Here is a 4912-nt window from a genome sequence, read left to right on the forward strand (position 1 = left end):
GATATGTTTTGGGCAACATAACTGGTGGACAGAGTCTGTTAGAGGAAATGAAACACAGTCTTTTCGGTGGCTATGAAAGTAAAACGTGTATAAAGAAATCAAACATTTTTCTTCACCTGCTTTATTTCTGATCTGGGCACCGTCTCTAGGCTGAGTGTGCGAGAGGAGCAAAGTCACACTGTCCCTAAGGAGGTCACGGTCCAGTGTTTAAAGTCTTCGGAGTAAAGGAAAAAATTGGGCTTCTTTGATCACTGTGTAAGAATCCCCAATCTAAAAGTAAAAGAGAGTGGTTCTTAGGTTGGGAAAGCCTTAGAGTCAGCAATGGAGGTCACAGAAGCTACCACCTGGGCTCTAACCCCAAGAGATGTAGTTGGTGTGAGGCCCCAGAATCTGCATTTCTTACATCAAACCCAGGTGATTCTGATGCAAGTGGGCTGCAGACCAATTTCAACATATTGCTCTCTAACATCGACCCAAAGGTGTGAATAAAGTGGGTTTCCTTTAAGGGAGCATCTTTAACTGCAAAGCGTGGAAGTCCTTCCCCAAATGTGGCACCGAGATCTGCAACTAACCCTCGGCAAGTATCCTTAGTCATGTCCTTCCAGGAACTAACACAAAGCTATCGCTCCACAATGATTTCCTAGAAAGAGTTCAACAACACGGACAGCAGCAACCACAAAACCCTCAAACACCATCCTCCCCACCACCTCCAGTAACAAATAGATCCATCCAAAGACTCACACCTGAGGCAGACACGGGTCCTACTTTCATGGTAGACGGACTGACCCCACGTGTGCTGTCACACTTGGTTGTTTAAGTCTTCCCATGAGTGCCTTTGGCTGTCAACAGAGCAACTCGCTGGCCCAATCCGCAGAACGGATGACGAGTCTGTAAATAAGTAGGACACAGAAGCCCAGAGCGAGGCTGTGCAGCCCCGTGATTATTCCAGGATCCGGACAATTCCTCCCCCATCCCTGTGCTGCCGGGCCTGGTCGCAGAATCAGTACTCATGAGAACTCGGTGCTTCCATAAAGTTCGTTTTATGTCCGTGACATTTAGAAAAGCAACAGCCTATGACGCCCTATAAAGCTCAGGTCTGCTCGGGATCCAGGCACAGATCACTTTTGGGGGAAAGCCGTAAACGCCATGCTTCCATGTTCGCTCTCTGTGACATGCTGAAAAGTAGCTCTGTGCCTTAAGAGAACTCACGCCACAGAAACGTAGCTGTGAGAGGAGGGGGTTCTCCCGTATTTTTCCTTTTGTAAGTTATGTCCTTGCCCTCCTTGGGAAAGGAGCACAGCCCACTCTTGAAAAGTAAACAGTCAATCTCTGTGACCACCAGTGGCTTCCACTTTGCATAAGAACGTGCTGAGCCTGTGTGCAGGGAACAGACTTTGAATGTTACAGAAAAGAAGGGAAAGAAAAAAGATGGCGGGTGATGAGGTGAAGAAAGGCAAAAGAAATGTAGATGCGATTCAATTTCCTTACACCTTGCAGCCCACTGGTCAACAGCTGACACAGGACCTCCTCAAGGAACTCACAACTGCCTTAATGTTAACGCTCTGCTGGACGCAAAAACCAACCTCGGCTTGAGGCTAACCAGACCTCCAGGGTCCTGTAAGCCTTCTGGAACGTATGGAACTCCTGACGGAAACTTCATTGGGCTCTACGCCCCCATCCTCCCCCACCCCCAAATTAAAACTTTATAACCAGTCACACCTCACAATCCCAGTGCAGCTCTTCCTGTCCCCCTGTCCTGTCCTGTCCTCATGCTTTTTATACACACCTTTTTGCACCGAGAACGTCTCACAAAGTCTTTGTTTTGTTTTGTTTTTTAGTTTATTTATTTTGAGGGAGATACAGGGAGAGAGAGAGAGAAAATCCCCAACAGTCTCCCTGCTGTCAGCACAAAGCCTGACTCTGGGCTCAATCTCACAAACCTGTGAGATCAGGACCTGAGCCAAGAGCAAGAGTCAGATGCTGAAGCCACAGAGCCACCCAGGTGCCCCGAGAATTCTTTCTGAACCTTTCACTCCTGGCGCACCTCACATCGGCAGGTACCTAACCTAACACTTCACCGTGGAAGAGCAGCGCTTGGCCGGGCCACCTAAGACTCACGACCTGCAGCATTTATACAGAATTGATTCCATCCCGCAGATCTAACTACCGCTGACGTGATGAGCCAGACACCTGACATGGGTTGTCTGTCGCCGGGGTACCGACTCACCGCGAACTTAGAGGCTTAAAAGGACACACGTTTGTTACCTGACAGTTCTGTGGGTGAAAAGTCCCAAAAAGGATCTCACCAGACTCAGATGGAGATGTCAACAGGGCCACCGCCCCTTCTGGAGGCTCAGGGAGACTGAGCAATTTAATCCAGGGAAAGCTCACTACAGTGCAGTCGGGAGGTTTTGGCAAGGGAGCGCCTGTGTCCCGCCCGCCCTGGTTTCCTCTGTCTCCATCTTCCGCACCACCAGCTACAGCAGGCAGACATCTCCTCCTCTGCCTCCTCCAGGTTGAAGGCACCCCTGTAATTCCAGGGGGCCGCCCGGATATTCCAGGACGATCTCCCCATCTCAGGGTCCTTGACCTAAGCACCTTCGCAGAGGCCCGTTTGCTGTGTGATGGATCATTTTCACAGGATCCGGGATGAGGCTGGGGACCTCCCAGGCAGGGGGCATCCTTCCGCGGACCACCACATTATTGACTCAGGTGACAACTAATGTCACACGCCCGCCGCCCCCCCCCCCAGGTCTCTTCTAATTTCAGCAGTCTAGTAAAAGTCAAGCACACGTCAAGGCCCAAGGGAGACAAAGGCAAATCAGAAACCAGAACGCGAGGGACAGGACCAGGAAATTGCCCCAGGACTAGTCTCTTCCCAGTAGGTGCTGCCTGGCTTTCCAGACCTGGCTTTTCCCCACGGAAGGGGGACTTTGCTGGCGAAAATCTCCTCCAAGGGGAAGCGCGCGGGGGGGGGGGGGGGGGGGAGGAAGGGACGGCAGAGGCAGAGCGGGGCGCCCGGGACCCCACTAACCCCTGCTGTGACCTCTGGCAGTGGGGGGAGCGTCTAAGTGAGCTCAAGGCAGGTTTCCGTGGACCCGACCCCGCCTCAACCCGGGCATCCTGGGGCGCCACCCCCCGGGCGTCCACCAGGGGGCGCCGCGGCCCCGCCCCGCCCCGCCCCGCCCCGCGAACGCACCTGTAAAGCAGCAGGCACGCGGCAGTTCTCAAACGACAGGTGTGGGTTCGGTCCCCCCGCGCTGGTGTCCAGCCCTGGTGCGGGGGGGACTGGCTTGGCGGCTGAGCCCCTCAGGTGGAGCCATCGCACTGTGTCTCCTTCAAACCGGGCTCTGGGCAGAGACAGAGCGAGAGACAGAGCGAGCGAGGTGTGTGGGCGCTTCTCCGGCTGGGGGACGTCCTCCCTCGTGTTCCTCTCAGGCGGGCGCAGTCGGCCCGCTGCTGCCCGCCGCGTGGGCGCCACGACGGGCGCAGGGGGGGGCTGCGGGAGCTGCATGGAGAGGGAAGACGAGCGGGAAGCAAATCAGTGTGGAGGGGAGAAGACGGAGGAGACCCGCAAGGAGAGGAGGGAGGCGGAGGCGGGAGGAAGAGGAGAAGCCTCAGCGCTGAGATCCCGGCGGGAGCGGAGCTGGGGGCAGGGAGACGGCGTGCGCGGGGAGCCGGGTGACGCGGGGAGGGGCGGGGAGTGAGGCGGGGCCGTTGCGTCCTGACCGGGGCGTGGCCTTATGGAAATGAGGCCGCGGTGGGCGCGGTAGAATTCTACCGGGCGGTAGAATTCCCCGGGCTGTGGAAGTGCCCGAGCTGTGGCTCGGCTTGTCTGAGGACGACGTGTGTGCGGTGAGGATGGTTGAGACGGGAGTGGGTGCGGAGGGTTTTGGGGTGCGGGGAGGGCAGTGACCGTGTGTGTACAGTGGGGTGCGTGTGAGGCTGGGTTGGGGCGGAGGGGGAGGAAGTCATACTTACCTGGCAGGGGAGACACTATGATCAGGAAGGTGGTTTTCCCAGGGCGAGGCCTACCCATTGCACTGCGGGCGTGCTGACCCCTGCGATTTCCCCAAATGTGGGAAACTCGACTGCATAATTTGCGGTAGTGGGGGACTGCGTTCGCGCTCTCCTCTGGTCAGTGGTCTTTCAAAGTCAGATGTGTGTTTGAGTGCTTCGTTGCCTTGTTTTTCTCCTTACTTTAAAGTGTTTCTTTACAGCAGAGTAAATTGCTGCTGTTCTAGACAGTTCTTTACTTGTACTAGCTTTGGTATTGGTCTCCTGTGTGGTTGGTTGTTTCCCACTTTTGGCGGTGGGAGCAATGTCCCTTGGGGGGTTCGAACTGTTCCTTACTGTCACCCTGATCCTGATACAAAGGCTTTTTTCCAAAAGCCTTTTTAAAAAGGGCGGGAGGGCTCTGATCCCTCACCACACATGTGGCGCCAGGACTGGAAGTGGGAGCTCAGGACCTGACCTCAGCTGGGTTATGAGCTGGAGCCCAAGTCAGATGCTTGGTTTGCTTGCAGTCTTGATGCTTAACCAACGGAGCCTCCTAGGCGCCCCACGTGTTCACATTTCTTAGGGATGGCCTCAGTGCTTTCTCTGCAGGAGGGGAGGGAAGTGGGGCTGCAGTGCTCAACCATTGCCTGACCTCCCCATTTTCTGCCAGCAGGTACAAGAGACCTCCCAGGAGCCTAAGGCCAGTGCTACTCGGAGGGGTCTTTGGGGAAAAAAAAAAAAAAAAAGAAAATCACTCCAGGGCTGCCTGGGTAGCTGAGTGGTTGAGAGTCCGACTTTGGCCCAGGTCATGATCTCAGGGTTCCTGAGTTTAAGACCCGCCTCCTGCTCTGGGCTGACAGGTCTGAGCCTGGAGCCTGCTTTGCATTATGTGTCTCCCTCTCTGCACTGCGCG

General features: G+C 55.2%; 1 long non-coding RNA gene and 1 other non-coding gene across 2 annotated transcripts; one reads left to right on the plus strand and one right to left on the minus strand.

The window, feature by feature from the left end:
* Positions 1–105: 105 nt before the first annotated feature.
* Positions 106–3679, minus strand: LOC121024019 (uncharacterized). The gene is made up of 2 exons (XR_005787583.1): positions 3200–3679; positions 106–1374 (listed from the first exon to the last, which is right to left on the minus strand). It is a non-coding gene; the product is annotated as an uncharacterized LOC121024019 (long non-coding RNA).
* A 294-nt stretch (positions 3680–3973) lies between these two features.
* On the plus strand, positions 3974–4137 carry LOC121024020 (U1 spliceosomal RNA). The gene has a single exon (XR_005787584.1). It is a non-coding gene; the product is annotated as a U1 spliceosomal RNA (small nuclear RNA).
* Positions 4138–4912: the final 775 nt, after the last annotated feature.

This window comes from Herpailurus yagouaroundi, unplaced genomic scaffold (assembly GCF_014898765.1).
Source record: "Herpailurus yagouaroundi ecotype Mexico unplaced genomic scaffold, PumYag 570, whole genome shotgun sequence".
In the NCBI taxonomy this organism is placed as follows: Eukaryota; Metazoa; Chordata; class Mammalia; order Carnivora; family Felidae; genus Herpailurus; species Herpailurus yagouaroundi.